This window comes from Lissotriton helveticus, chromosome 5_1, assembly GCF_964261635.1.
Source record: "Lissotriton helveticus chromosome 5_1, aLisHel1.1, whole genome shotgun sequence".
NCBI classification, from domain to species: Eukaryota; Metazoa; Chordata; class Amphibia; order Caudata; family Salamandridae; genus Lissotriton; species Lissotriton helveticus.
In genome coordinates this window covers 1648637885-1648651543 of record NC_136065.1, presented here as the reverse complement: position 1 = coordinate 1648651543, position 13659 = coordinate 1648637885, and the positions used below count along the sequence as shown (strand labels likewise).

The 13659-nt window shown below is 43.9% G+C and overlaps 15 non-coding genes across 15 annotated transcripts; 5 read left to right on the top strand and 10 right to left on the bottom strand.

Annotated features, from left to right (window-relative positions):
• Window positions 1-278: 278 nt before the first annotated feature.
• On the bottom strand, window positions 279-360 carry TRNAS-GCU (transfer RNA serine (anticodon GCU)). Its single transcript has one exon. It is a non-coding gene; the product is annotated as a tRNA-Ser (tRNA).
• Window positions 361-652: 292 nt separating this feature from the next.
• TRNAI-UAU (transfer RNA isoleucine (anticodon UAU)) lies at window positions 653-747 on the top strand. Its single transcript has 2 exons — window positions 653-690; window positions 712-747. It is a non-coding gene; the product is annotated as a tRNA-Ile (tRNA).
• A 1169-nt stretch (window positions 748-1916) lies between these two features.
• TRNAT-UGU (transfer RNA threonine (anticodon UGU)) lies at window positions 1917-1988 on the bottom strand. The gene has a single exon. It is a non-coding gene; the product is annotated as a tRNA-Thr (tRNA).
• Window positions 1989-3104: 1116 nt separating this feature from the next.
• TRNAS-GCU (transfer RNA serine (anticodon GCU)) lies at window positions 3105-3186 on the bottom strand. The gene has a single exon. It is a non-coding gene; the product is annotated as a tRNA-Ser (tRNA).
• Window positions 3187-3478: 292 nt separating this feature from the next.
• TRNAI-UAU (transfer RNA isoleucine (anticodon UAU)) lies at window positions 3479-3573 on the top strand. Its single transcript has 2 exons — window positions 3479-3516; window positions 3538-3573. It is a non-coding gene; the product is annotated as a tRNA-Ile (tRNA).
• A 1144-nt stretch (window positions 3574-4717) lies between these two features.
• On the bottom strand, window positions 4718-4789 carry TRNAT-UGU (transfer RNA threonine (anticodon UGU)). The gene has a single exon. It is a non-coding gene; the product is annotated as a tRNA-Thr (tRNA).
• A 1116-nt stretch (window positions 4790-5905) lies between these two features.
• TRNAS-GCU (transfer RNA serine (anticodon GCU)) lies at window positions 5906-5987 on the bottom strand. Its single transcript has one exon. It is a non-coding gene; the product is annotated as a tRNA-Ser (tRNA).
• Window positions 5988-6279: 292 nt separating this feature from the next.
• On the top strand, window positions 6280-6374 carry TRNAI-UAU (transfer RNA isoleucine (anticodon UAU)). Its single transcript has 2 exons — window positions 6280-6317; window positions 6339-6374. It is a non-coding gene; the product is annotated as a tRNA-Ile (tRNA).
• Window positions 6375-7546: 1172 nt separating this feature from the next.
• TRNAT-UGU (transfer RNA threonine (anticodon UGU)) lies at window positions 7547-7618 on the bottom strand. The gene has a single exon. It is a non-coding gene; the product is annotated as a tRNA-Thr (tRNA).
• A 1116-nt stretch (window positions 7619-8734) lies between these two features.
• On the bottom strand, window positions 8735-8816 carry TRNAS-GCU (transfer RNA serine (anticodon GCU)). The gene has a single exon. It is a non-coding gene; the product is annotated as a tRNA-Ser (tRNA).
• A 292-nt stretch (window positions 8817-9108) lies between these two features.
• TRNAI-UAU (transfer RNA isoleucine (anticodon UAU)) lies at window positions 9109-9203 on the top strand. Its single transcript has 2 exons — window positions 9109-9146; window positions 9168-9203. It is a non-coding gene; the product is annotated as a tRNA-Ile (tRNA).
• Window positions 9204-10372: 1169 nt separating this feature from the next.
• On the bottom strand, window positions 10373-10444 carry TRNAT-UGU (transfer RNA threonine (anticodon UGU)). Its single transcript has one exon. It is a non-coding gene; the product is annotated as a tRNA-Thr (tRNA).
• Window positions 10445-11575: 1131 nt separating this feature from the next.
• Window positions 11576-11657, bottom strand: TRNAS-GCU (transfer RNA serine (anticodon GCU)). Its single transcript has one exon. It is a non-coding gene; the product is annotated as a tRNA-Ser (tRNA).
• A 292-nt stretch (window positions 11658-11949) lies between these two features.
• TRNAI-UAU (transfer RNA isoleucine (anticodon UAU)) lies at window positions 11950-12044 on the top strand. The gene is made up of 2 exons: window positions 11950-11987; window positions 12009-12044. It is a non-coding gene; the product is annotated as a tRNA-Ile (tRNA).
• Window positions 12045-13199: 1155 nt separating this feature from the next.
• Window positions 13200-13271, bottom strand: TRNAT-UGU (transfer RNA threonine (anticodon UGU)). The gene has a single exon. It is a non-coding gene; the product is annotated as a tRNA-Thr (tRNA).
• Between the last annotated feature and the right edge of the window lie 388 nt (window positions 13272-13659).

The following is a 13659-nucleotide window of genomic DNA, read 5'->3' as shown; positions in this document are numbered from 1 at the left end:
ATAGCTTCTCGCCCACTCCGCGTAGCTCCGCGGAGCCCCACTACGCCCACTACGACCAGGGTTAGTTAGAAGGCCAGGAGTGAGGGAAAGGCAATCCTCTGGACACTTCATGAAAGATCTAATTTCAATTAAGCACAAAACACTTCCCTTAATTTGACATAATTGCCAAAATGGAATAGTCAGTTGGGCCCTTCTAGTGGATTATGGCTGTGTCTTGAAAGAGAGTGTAATTGTACTACGAGACATGCCCACCTTCAAAAGAGTGTCTGATGGCGTTCCGACGAAGGTGGGATTCAAACCCACGCGTGCAGAGCACAATGGATTAGCAGTCCATCGCCTTAACCACTCGGCCACCTCGTCTGCCTTAGGTGACTATGTTTCATTTTTTAGGAAATTCTTACGATGTGCTAATTACAAATAATCATAAGTTTCTCCTAGACTGTGTCAGAACTGGCAAATATATGTGGTGTTCAATAGACAGAGCACATGATATAGCAGAATTATCAAATCTGTTCCATTAGGACTGTAGTTTTTAATAGTCATGATAACATGCTAGCATGTGAGTCGATCTTGCACAGTGAATAAGGGAGCAGTGCCAGTATCTACTTGGTCAGCTCTAGATGGCTCAACTGGGGAGGTATGAGAACAGTGACCTCCAGTGGCGCAATCGGTTAGCGCGCGGTACTTATACAGCAGTACTTGCATTGAGGCATGCCGAGGTTGTGAGTTTGAGCCTCACCTGGAGCAGCTTACTGGTTTTTCATAAACCATTTCACTAAAAGTAAAGATTAAACTCAGGGGAAAGACGGCCCTTGCTAGAGAGTTTTTACTTCTTTTCAGGATCTGCGTGTCCGACTCTTCCAGGTGCAAATATCACAATCCTATTCGATGCTCCTTATAAACATTCCATGATGTGCCGTCTTGCATAGCATGCAAACACCACATCAGTGCATTTAAAAATACATTTGTAGAATAATAAATATGATGAAAACATTGTTGTCACGGGATAACCATATACTGAGGAGCTGCAAACAGTGCTGTATCAGCTACTTACAATAAAATTTAACTGAAAGACATATCAAAAGAAGAGCGTCATCATATTAATGTTTCTAGTCAACATAAGAGTTACACCATAGCAGCTTATGGTGCTTTCTGCTCAGATTGTGCCTCCATTCCCACATTGATTTTTTTTATTCTTTGCAGTTTAAAAAAACAATTCATGCTCAAAGTTAACTTTTTAAAACCATTCAACCTAATATATTTATTTCTCTAACTTGTGAATGTGGTCCATGTTCTCTTTTCCTCATCCCCATCACGATACTCCTTTTCCCAAAATCAGGTTCACTTCTTTATCCAGCCCACCCATCCAAGGTCACCAAATCTATGAAGCGATTCTGCTTTTTCTCACATTCTCTCTATGTACAAGATACCTTGTATCATTTGAATGGACAGCAGGAGAGTCGGATATTTATGGTTAGTGGGGGTGGGGTTTTGAAGATTAACCTCATTTGACTAAGAGCCAGGGCATCTGGGAGGAAAAGTATTTTAAGGGGGATGAAGTTCACATCTCCTTGGTGAAATTTCTAGATCCTTATTTCATCCTTTCTGTGGATGCAGACTCAGTCGGAACAGAGGTCATAGTCCTCGCTCTGACTTTCAAAGGAACTTCAAATATGCATGGCTTATTTGGCTTTGCCCGGCAGGGCTTGCCCGGCGGGGTGAGAATGGCGTTTGTCAAGCATTCGTCAGGCGATCGGAAGGGGTGAGGCCATAGTTTATGGTTCAATGGTTTTCATGAAGTCTTCTTGATACGATGAAAGCAGGAAAGGGAAGCTTGTCAATAAGCAAACTTAAGACAAGGTGTGACTCCTAGAAAGAATGACTTGGAAACAACATACAGAAACTCACATATAAAAAGGCCCTGATGAGGCTTGAACTCATGACCCCTGGTTTACAAGACCAGTGCTCTGCCACTGAGCTACAAGGCCAGCCTGCCTGCAGTATGTAAATCGCTTCATGTATTCTTACTGCGGTATGAAGATATCTATGATTTTGAGACTCTGTATGGAAATGCAGTTGCATTTGAATGTCTACATGCGTGCACAAATTGAAGAGCATGCTTAAGACACTTTTCTTGGAAGTAGGAAAAACTCCATTTTGATTTGAGAACATAAGAGTATTCACATTTATGACCATACTGATAGCTCTAGTTAGTATGTCCACAATCAGTGACAGATAGAGAACTCACTTATTAGAAGTGATCTGTCTCTGTGGGGCAGACATATGTCAACAGTCATACACTTGAGATGGCTGAAACTTTAGGAGTAAGAGCTGCTTTCTTATCAGTCTATCTATCCAAACTGGTTAGAAGTAACCCTGGGCGTCCGAATCGGCTACGCCCACGGAGTAGGCGTAGTGTTGCCTTCTACGCATTTTGCGTAGACAGCGTAGCCGGCAACACTACGCCCACTCCGTGTGCGTAGCCGATTCGGCCGCCACCCGCCTCCCTCCCACCCTCCCCTACATACATTATTTAAGCAACTAACCTTAATAAAACAATTTTTAAAGCACTTACCATGTCCGGGGCTCTTCCGGGGCTCCCTCTTGGAATAGCGTCCCTTCCTGGATACCAATGCGCATGCGCGGCCTCCCGCGCATGCGCATTGGTATCCAGGACGACGCTATTCCAAGAGGGAGCCCCGGACGAGCCCCGGACACGGTAAGTGCTTTAAAATTGTTTTATGAAGGGTAGTTGCTTAAATAATGTATGTAGGGGAGAGCGGGAGGGAGGTGCGTAGTGGGGCTACGCGGAGTGCGGGAGTGGGCATAGCTTCTCGCCCACTCCGCGTAGCTCCGCGGAGCCCCACTACGCCCACTACAACCAGGGTTAGTTAGAAGGCCAGGAGTGAGGGAAAGGCAATCCTCTGGACACTTCATGAAAGATCTAATTTCAATTAAGCACAAAACACTTCCCTTAATTTGACATAATTGCCAAAATGGAATAGTCAGTTGGGCCCTTCTAGTGGATTATGGCTGTGTCTTGAAAGAGAGTGTAATTGTACTACGAGACATGCCCACCTTCAAAAGAGTGTCTGATGGCGTTCCGACAAAGGTGGGATTCGAACCCACGCGTGCAGAGCACAATGGATTAGCAGTCCATCGCCTTAACCACTCGGCCACCTCGTCTGCCTTAGGTGACTATGTTTCATTTTTTAGGAAATTCTTACGATGTGCTAATTACAAATAATCATAAGTTTCTCCTAGACTGTGTCAGAACTGGCAAATATATGTGGTGTTCAATAGACAGAGCACATGATATAGCAGAATTATCAAATCTGTTCCATTAGGACTGTAGTTTTTAATAGTCATGATAACATGCTAGCATGTGAGTCGATCTTGCACAGTGAATAAGGGAGCAGTGCCAGTATCTACTTGGTCAGCTCTAGATGGCTCAACTGGGGAGGTATGTGAACAGTGAGCTCCAGTGGCGCAATCGGTTAGCGCGTGGTACTTATACAGCAGTACTTGCATTGAGGCATGCCGAGGTTGTGAGTTAGAGCCTCACCTGGAGCAGCTTACTGGTTTTTCATAAACCATTTCACTAAAAGTAAAGATTAAACTCAGGGGAAAGACGGCCCTTGCTAGAGAGTTTTTACTTCTTTTCAGGATCTGCGTGTCCGACTCTTCCAGGTGCAAATATCACAATCCTATTCGATGCTCCTTATAAACATTCCATGATGTGCCGTCTTGCATAGCATGCAAACACCACATCAGTGCATTTAAAAATACATTTGTAGAATAATAAATATGATGAAAACATTGTTGTCACGGGATAACCATATACTGAGGAGCTGCAAACAGTGCTGTATCAGCTACTTACAATACAATTTAACTGAAAGACATATCAAAAGAAGAGCGTCATCATATTAATGTTTCTAGTCAACATAAGAGTTGCACCATAGCAGCTTATGGTGCTTTCTGCTCAGATTGTGCCTCCAATCCCACATTGATTTTTTTTATTCTTTGCAGTTTAAAAAAACAATTCATGCTCAAAGTTAACTTTTTAAAACCATTCAACCTAATATATTTATTTCTCTAACTTGTGAATGTGGTCCATGTTCTCTTTTCCTCATCCCCATCACGATACTCCTTTTCCCGAAATCAGGTTCACTTCTTTATCCAGCCCACCCATCCAAGGTCACCAAATCTATGAAGCGATTCTGCTTTTTCTCACATTCTCTCTATGTACAAGATACCTTGTATCATTTGAATGGACAGCAGGAGAGTCGGATATTTATGGTTAGTGGGGGTGGGGTTTTGAAGATTAACCTCATTTGCCTAAGAGCCGGGGCATCTGGGAGGAAAAGTATTTTAAGGGGGATGAAGTTCACATCTCCTTGGTGAAATTTCTAGATCCTTATTTCATCCTTTCTGTGGATGCAGACTCAGTCTGAACAGAGGTCATAGTCCTCGCTCTGACTTTCAAAGGAACTTCAAATATGCATGGCTTATTTAGCTTTGCCCGGCGGGGTGAGAATGGCGTTTGTCAGGCGATCGGAAGGGGTGAGGCCATAGTTTATGGTTCAATGGTTTTCATGAAGTCTTCTTGATACGATGAAAGCAGGAAAGGGAAGCTTGTCAATAAGCAAACTTAAGACAAGGTGTGACTCCTAGAAAGAATGACTTGGAAACAACATACAGAAACTCACATATAAAAAGGCCCTGATGAGGCTTGAACTCATGACCCCTGGTTTACAAGACCAGTGCTCTGCCACTGAGCTACAAGGCCAGCCTGCCTGCAGTATGTAAATCGCTTCATGTATTCTTACTGCGGTATGAAGATATCTATGATTTTGAGACTCTGTATGGAAATGCAGTTGCATTTGAATGTCTACATGCGTGCACAAATTGAAGAGCATGCTTAAGACACTTTTCTTGGAAGTAGGAAAAACTCCATTTTGATTTGAGAACATAAGAGTATTCACATTTATGACCATACTGATAGCTCTAGTTAGTATGTCCACAATCAGTGACAGATAGAGAACTCACTTATTAGAAGTGATCTGTCTCTGTGGGGCAGACATATGTCAACAGTCATACACTTGAGATGGCTGAAACTTTAGGAGTAAGAGCTGCTTTCTTATCAGTCTATCTATCCAAACTGGTTAGAAGTAACCCTGGGCGTCCGAATCGGCTACGCCCACGGAGTAGGCGTAGTGTTGCCTTCTACGCATTTTGCGTAGACAGCGTAGCCGGCAACACTACGCCCACTCCGTGGGCGTAGCCGATTCGGCCGCCACCCGCCTCCCTCCCGCCCTCCCCTACATACATTATTTAAGCAACTAACCTTAATAAAACAATTTTTAAAGCACTTACCATGTCCGGGGCTCTTCCGGGGCTCCCTCTTGGAATAGCGTCCCTTCCTGGATACCAATGCGCATGCGCGGCCTCCCGCGCATGGGCATTGGTATCCAGGACGACGCTATTCCAAGAGGGAGCCCCGGACGAGCCCCGGACACGGTAAGTGCTTTAAAATTGTTTTATTAAGGGTAGTTGCTTAAATAATGTATGTAGGGGAGAGCGGGAGGGAGGTGCGTAGTGGGGCTACGCGGAGTGCGGGAGTGGGCGTAGCTTCTCGCCCACTCCGCGTAGCTCCGCGGAGCCCCACTACGCCCACTACGACCAGGGTTAGTTAGAAGGCCAGGAGTGAGGGAAAGGCAATCCTCTGGACACTTCATGAAAGATCTAATTTCAATTAAGCACAAAACACTTCCCTTAATTTGACATAATTGCCAAAATGGAATAGTCAGTTGGGCCCTTCTAGTGGATTATGGCTGTGTCTTGAAAGAGAGTGTAATTGTACTACGAGACATGCCCACCTTCAAAAGAGTGTCTGATGGCGTTCCGACGAAGGTGGGATTCGAACCCACGCGTGCAGAGCACAATGGATTAGCAGTCCATCGCCTTAACCACTCGGCCACCTCGTCTGCCTTAGGTGACTATGTTTCATTTTTTAGGAAATTCTTACGATGTGCTAATTACAAATAATCATAAGTTTCTCCTAGACTGTGTCAGAACTGGCAAATATATGTGGTGTTCAATAGACAGAGCACATGATATAGCAGAATTATCAAATCTGTTCCATTAGGACTGTAGTTTTTAATAGTCATGATAACATGCTAGCATGTGAGTCGATCTTGCACAGTGAATAAGGGAGCAGTGCCAGTATCTACTTGGTCAGCTCTAGATGGCTCAACTGGGGAGGTATGAGAACAGTGAGCTCCAGTGGTGCAATCGGTTAGCGCGCGGTACTTATACAGCAGTACTTGCATTGAGGCATGCCGAGGTTGTGAGTTCGAGCCTCACCTGGAGCAGCTTACTGGTTTTTCATAAACCATTTCACTAAAAGTAAAGATTAAACTCAGGGGAAAGACGGCCCTTGCTAGAGAGTTTTTACTTCTTTTCAGGATCTGCGTGTCCGACTCTTCCAGGTGCAAATATCACAATCCTATTCGATGCTCCTTATAAACATTCCATGATGTGCCGTCTTGCATAGCATGCAAACACCACATCAGTGCATTTAAAAATACATTTGTAGAATAATAAATATGATGAAAACATTGTTGTCACGGGATAACCATATACTGAGGAGCTGCAAACAGTGCTGTATCAGCTACTTACAGTAAAATTTAACTGAAAGACATATCAAAAGAAGAGCGTCATCATATTAATGTTTCTAGTCAACATAAGAGTTGCACCATAGCAACTTATGGTGCTTTCTGCTCAGATTGTGCCTCCAATCCCACATTGATTTTTTTTATTCTTTGCAGTTTAAAAAAACAATTCATGCTCAAAGTTAACTTTTTAAAACCATTCAACCTAATATATTTATTTCTCTAACTTGTGAATGTGGTCCATGTTCTCTTTTCCTCATCCCCATCACGATACTCCTTTTCCCGAAATCAGGTTCACTTCTTTATCCAGCCCACCCATCCAAGGTCACCAAATCTATGAAGCGAATCTGCTTTTTCTCACATTCTCTCTATGTACAAGATACCTTGTATCATTTGAATGGACAGCAGGAGAGTCGGATATTTATGGTTAGTGGGGGTGGGGTTTTGAAGATTAACCTCATTTGCCTAAGAGCCGGGGCATCTGGGAGGAAAAGTATTTTAAGGGGGATGAAGTTCACATCATCTCCTTGGTGAAATTTCTAGATCCTTATTTCATCCTTTCTGTGGATGCAGACTCAGTCTGAACAGAGGTCATAGTCCTCGCTCTGACTTTCAAAGGAACTTCAAATATGCATGGCTTATTTAGCTTTGCCCTGCAGGGCTTGCCCGGCGGGGTGAGAATGGCGTTTGTCAGGCGTTCGTCAGGCGATCGGAAGGGGTGAGGCCATAGTTTATGGTTCAATGGTTTTCATGAAGTCTTCTTGATACAATGAAAGCAGGAAAGGGAAGCTTGTCAATAAGCAAACTTAAGACAAGGTGTGACTCCTAGAAAGAATGACTTGGAAACAACATACAGAAACTCACATATAAAAAGGCCCTGATGAGGCTTGAACTCATGACCCCTGGTTTACAAGACCAGTGCTCTGCCACTGAGCTACAAGGGCAGCCTGCCTGCAGTATGTAAATCGCTTCATGTATTCTTACTGCGGTATGAAGATATCAATGATTTTGAGACTCTGTATGGAAATGCAGTTGCATTTGAATGTCTACATGCGTGCACAAATTGAAGAGCATGCTTAAGACACTTTTCTTGGAAGTAGGAAAAACTCCATTTTGATTTGAGAACATAAGAGTATTCACATTTATGACCATACTGATAGCTCTAGTTAGTATGTCCACAATCAGTGACAGATAGAGAACTCACTTATTAGAAGTGATCTGTCTCTGTGGGGCAGACATATGTCAACAGTCATACACTTGAGATGGCTGAAACTTTAGGAGTAAGAGCTGCTTTCTTATCAGTCTATCTATCCAAACTGGTTAGAAGTAACCCTGGGCGTCCGAATCGGCTACGCCCACGGAGTAGGCGTAGTGTTGCCTTCTACGCATTTTGCGTAGACAGCGTAGCCGGCAACACTACGCCCACTCCGTGGGCGTAGCCGATTCGGCCGCCACCCGCCTCCCTCCCGCCCTCCCCTACATACATTATTTAAGCAACTAACCTTAATAAAACAATTTTTAAAGCACTTACCATGTCCGGGGCTCTTCCGGGGCTCCCTCTTGGAATAGCGTCCCTTCCTGGATACCAATGCGCATGCGCGGCCTCCCGCGCATGGGCATTGGTATCCAGGACGACGCTATTCCAAGAGGGAGCCCCGGACGAGCCCCGGACACGGTAAGTGCTTTAAAATTGTTTTATTAAGGGTAGTTGCTTAAATAATGTATGTAGGGGAGAGCGGGAGGGAGGTGCGTAGTGGGGCTACGCGGAGTGCGGGAGTGGGCGTAGCTTCTCGCCCACTCCGCGTAGCTCCGCGGAGCCCCACTACGCCCACTACGACCAGGGTTAGTTAGAAGGCCAGGAGTGAGGGAAAGGCAATCCTCTGGACACTTCATGAAAGATCTAATTTCAATTAAGCACAAAACACTTCCCTTAATTTGACATAATTGCCAAAATGGAATAGTCAGTTGGGCCCTTCTAGTGGATTATGGCTGTGTCTTGAAAGAGAGTGTAATTGTACTACGAGACATGCCCACCTTCAAAAGAGTGTCTGATGGCGTTCCGACGAAGGTGGGATTCGAACCCACGCGTGCAGAGCACAATGGATTAGCAGTCCATCGCCTTAACCACTCGGCCACCTCGTCTGCCTTAGGTGACTATGTTTCATTTTTTAGGAAATTCTTACGATGTGCTAATTACAAATAATCATAAGTTTCTCCTAGACTGTGTCAGAACTGGCAAATATATGTGGTGTTCAATAGACAGAGCACATGATATAGCAGAATTATCAAATCTGTTCCATTAGGACTGTAGTTTTTAATAGTCATGATAACATGCTAGCATGTGAGTCGATCTTGCACAGTGAATAAGGGAGCAGTGCCAGTATCTACTTGGTCAGCTCTAGATGGCTCAACTGGGGAGGTATGAGAACAGTGAGCTCCAGTGGCGCAATCGGTTAGCGCGCGGTACTTATACAGCAGTACTTGCATTGAGGCATGCCGAGGTTGTGAGTTCGAGCCTCACCTGGAGCAGCTTACTGGTTTTTCATAAACCATTTCACTAAAAGTAAAGATTAAACTCAGGGCAAAGACGACCCTTGCTAGAGAGTTTTTACTTCTTTTCAGGATCTGCGTGTCCGACTCTTCCAGGTGCAAATATCACAATCCTATTCGATGCTCCTTATAAACATTCCATGATGTGCCGTCTTGCATAGCATGCAAACACCACATCAGTGCATTTAAAAATACATTTGTAGAATAATAAATATGATGAAAACATTGTTGTCACGGGATAACCATATACTGAGGAGCTGCAAACAGTGCTGTATCAGCTACTTACAGTAAAATTTAACTGAAAGACATATCAAAAGAAGAGCGTCATCATATTAATGTTTCTAGTCAACATAAGAGTTGCACCATAGCAGCTTATGGTGCTTTCTGCTCAGATTGTGCCTCCAATCCCACATTGATTTTTTTTATTCTTTGCAGTTTAAAAAAACAATTCATGCTCAAAGTTAACTTTTTAAAACCATTCAACCTAATATATTTATTTCTCTAACTTGTGAATGTGGTCCATGTTCTCTTTTCCTCATCCCCATCACGATACTCCTTTTCCCGAAATCAGGTTCACTTCTTTATCCAGCCCACCCATCCAAGGACACCAAATCTATGAAGCGATTCTGCTTTTTCTCACATTCTCTCTATGTACAAGATACCTTGTATCATTTGAATGGACAGCAGGAGAGTCGGATATTTATGGTTAGTGGGGGTGGGGTTTTGAAGATTAACCTCATTTGCCTAAGAGCCGGGGCATCTGGGAGGAAAAGTATTTTAAGGGGGATGAAGTTCACATCTCCTTGGTGAAATTTCTAGATCCTTATTTCATCCTTTCTGTGGATGCAGACTCAGTCTGAACAGAGGTCATAGTCCTCGCTCTGACTTTCAAAGGAACTTCAAATATGCATGGCTTATTTAGCTTTGCCCGGCAGGGCTTGCCCGGCGGGGTGAGAATGGCGTTTGTCAGGCATTCGTCAGGCGATCGGAAGGGGTGAGGCCATAGTTTATGGTTCAATGGTTTTCATGAAGTCTTCTTGATACGATGAAAGCAGGAAAGGGAAGCTTGTCAATAAGCAAACTTAAGACAAGGTGTGACTCCTAGAAAGAATTACTTGGAAACAACATACAGAAACTCACATATAAAAAGGCCCTGATGAGGCTTGAACTCATGACCCCTGGTTTACAAGACCAGTGCTCTGCCACTGAGCTACAAGGCCAGCCTGCCTGCAGTATGTAAATCGCTTCATGTATTCTTACTGCGGTATGAAGATATCTATGATTTTGAGACTCTGTATGGAAATGCAGTTGCATTTGAATGTCTACATGCGTGCACAAATTGAAGAGCATGCTTAAGACACTTTTCTTGGAAGTAGGAAAAACTCCATTTTGATTTGAGAACATAAGAGTATTCACATTTATGACCATACTGATAGCTCTAGTTAGTATGTCCACAATCAGTGACAGATAGAGAACTCACTTATTAGAAGTGATCTGTCTCTGTGGGGCAGACATATGTCAACAGTCATACACTTGAGATGGCTGAAACTTTAGGAGTAAGAGCTGCTTTCTTATCAGTCTATCTATCCAAACTGGTTAGAAGTAACCCTGGGCGTCCGAATCGGCTACGCCCACGGAGTAGGCGTAGTGTTGCCTTCTACGCATTTTGCGTAGACAGCGTAGCCGGCAACACTACGCCCACTCCGTGGGCGTAGCCGATTCGGCCGCCACCCGCCTCCCTCCCGCCCTCCCCTACATACATTATTTAAGCAACTAACCTTAATAAAACAATTTTTAAAGCACTTACCATGTCCGGGGCTCTTCCGGGGCTCCCTCTTGGAATAGCGTCCCTTCCTGGATACCAATGCGCATGCGCGGCCTCCCGCGCATGCGCCTCCCGCGCATGGGCATTGGTATCCAGGACGACGCTATTCCAAGAGGGAGCCCCGGACGAGCCCCGGACACGGTAAGTGCTTTAAAATTGTTTTATTAAGGGTAGTTGCTTAAATAATGTATGTAGGGGAGAGCGGGAGGGAGGTGCGTAGTGGGGCTACGCGGAGTGCGGGAGTGGGCGTAGCTTCTCGCCCACTCCGCGTAGCTCCGCGGAGCCCCACTACGCCCACTACGACCAGGGTTAGTTAGAAGGCCAGGAGTGAGGGAAAGGCAATCCTCTGGACACTTCATGAAAGATCTAATTTCAATTAAGCACAAAACACTTCCCTTAATTTGACATAATTGCCAAAATGGAATAGTCAGTTGGGCCCTTCTAGTGGATTATGGCTGTGTCTTGAAAGAGAGTGTAATTGTACTACGAGACATGCCCACCTTCAAAAGAGTGTCTGATGGCGTTCCAACGAAGGTGGGATTCGAACCCACGCGTGCAGAGCACAATGGATTAGCAGTCCATCGCCTTAACCACTCGGCCACCTCGTCTGCCTTAGGTGACTATGTTTCATTTTTTAGGAAATTCTTACGATGTGCTAATTACAAATAATCATAAGTTTCTCCTAGACTGTGTCAGAACTGGCAAATATATGTGGTGTTCAATAGACAGAGCACATGATATAGCAGAATTATCAAATCTGTTCCATTAGGACTGTAGTTTTTAATAGTCATGATAACATGCTAGCATGTGAGTCGATCTTGCACAGTGAATAAGGGAGCAGTGCCAGTATCTACTTGGTCAGCTCTAGATGGCTCAACTGGGGAGGTATGAGAACAGTGAGCTCCAGTGGCGCAATCGGTTAGCGCGCGGTACTTATACAGCAGTACTTGCATTGAGGCATGCCGAGGTTGTGAGTTCGAGCCTCACCAGGAGCAGCTTACTGGTTTTTCATAAACCATTTCACTAAAAGTAAAGATTAAACTCAGGGGAAAGACGGCCCTTGCTAGAGAGTTTTTACTTCTTTTCAGGATCTGCGTGTCCGACTCTTCCAGGTGCAAATATCACAATCCTATTCGATGCTCCTTATAAACATTCCATGATGTGCCGTCTTGCATAGCATGCAAACACCACATCAGTGCATTTAAAAATACATTTGTAGAATAATAAATATGATGAAAACATTGTTGTCACGGGATAACCATATACTGAGGAGCTGCAAACAGTGCTGTATCAGCTACTTACAGTAAAATTTAACTGAAAGACATATCAAAAGAAGAGCGTCATCATATTAATGTTTCTAGTCAACATAAGAGTTGCACCATAGCAGCTTATGGTGCTTTCTGCTCAGATTGTGCCTCCAATCCCACATTGATTTTTTTTATTCTTTGCAGTTTAAAAAAACAATTCATGCTCAAAGTTAACTTTTTAAAACCATTCAACCTAATATATTTATTTCTCTAACTTGTGAATGTGGTCCATGTTCTCTTTTCCTCATCCCCATCACGATACTCCTTTTCCCGAAATCAGGTTCACTTCTTTATCCAACCCACCCATCCAAGGTCACCAAATCTATGAAGCGATTCTGCTTTTTCTCACATTCTCTCTATGTACAAGATACCTTGTATCATTTGAATGGACAGCAGGAGAGTCGGATATTTATGGTTAGTGGGGGTGGGGTTTTGAAGATTAACCTCATTTGCCTAAGAGCCGGGGCATCTGGGAGGAAAAGTATTTTAAGGGGGATGAAGTTCACATCTCCTTGGTGAAATTTCTAGATCCTTATTTCATCCTTTCTGTGGATGCAGACTCAGTCTGAACAGAGGTCATAGTCCTCGCTCTGACTTTCAAAGGAACTTCAAATATGCATGGCTTATTTAGCTTTGCCCGGCGGGGTGAGAATGGCGTTTGTCAGGCATTCGTCAGGCGATCGGAAGGGGTGAGGCCATAGTTTATGGTTCAATGGTTTTCATGAAGTCTTCTTGATACGATGAAAGCAGGAAAGGGAAGCTTGTCAATAAGCAAACTTAAGACAAGGTGTGACTCCTAGAAAGAATGACTTGGAAACAACATACAGAAACTCACATATAAAAAGGCCCTGATGAGGCTTGAACTCATGACCCCTGGTTTACAAGAACAGCGCTCTGCCACTGAGCTACAAGGCCAGCCTGCCTGCAGTATGTAAATCGCTTCATGTATTCTTACTGCGGTATGAAGATATCTATGATTTTGAGACTCTGTATGGAAATGCAGTTGCATTTGAATGTCTACATGCGTGCACAAATTGAAGAGCATGCTTAAGACACTTTTCTTGGAAGTAGGAAAAACTCCATTTTGATTTGAGAACATAAGAGTATTCACATTTATGACCATACTGATAGCTCTAGTTAGTATGTCCACAATCAGTGACAGATAGAGAACTCACTTATTAGAAGTGATCTGTCTCTGTGGGGCAGACATATGTCAACAGTCATACACTTGAGATGGCTGAAACTTTAGGAGTAAGAGCTGCTTTCTTATCAGTCTATCTATCCAAACTGGTTAGAAGTAACC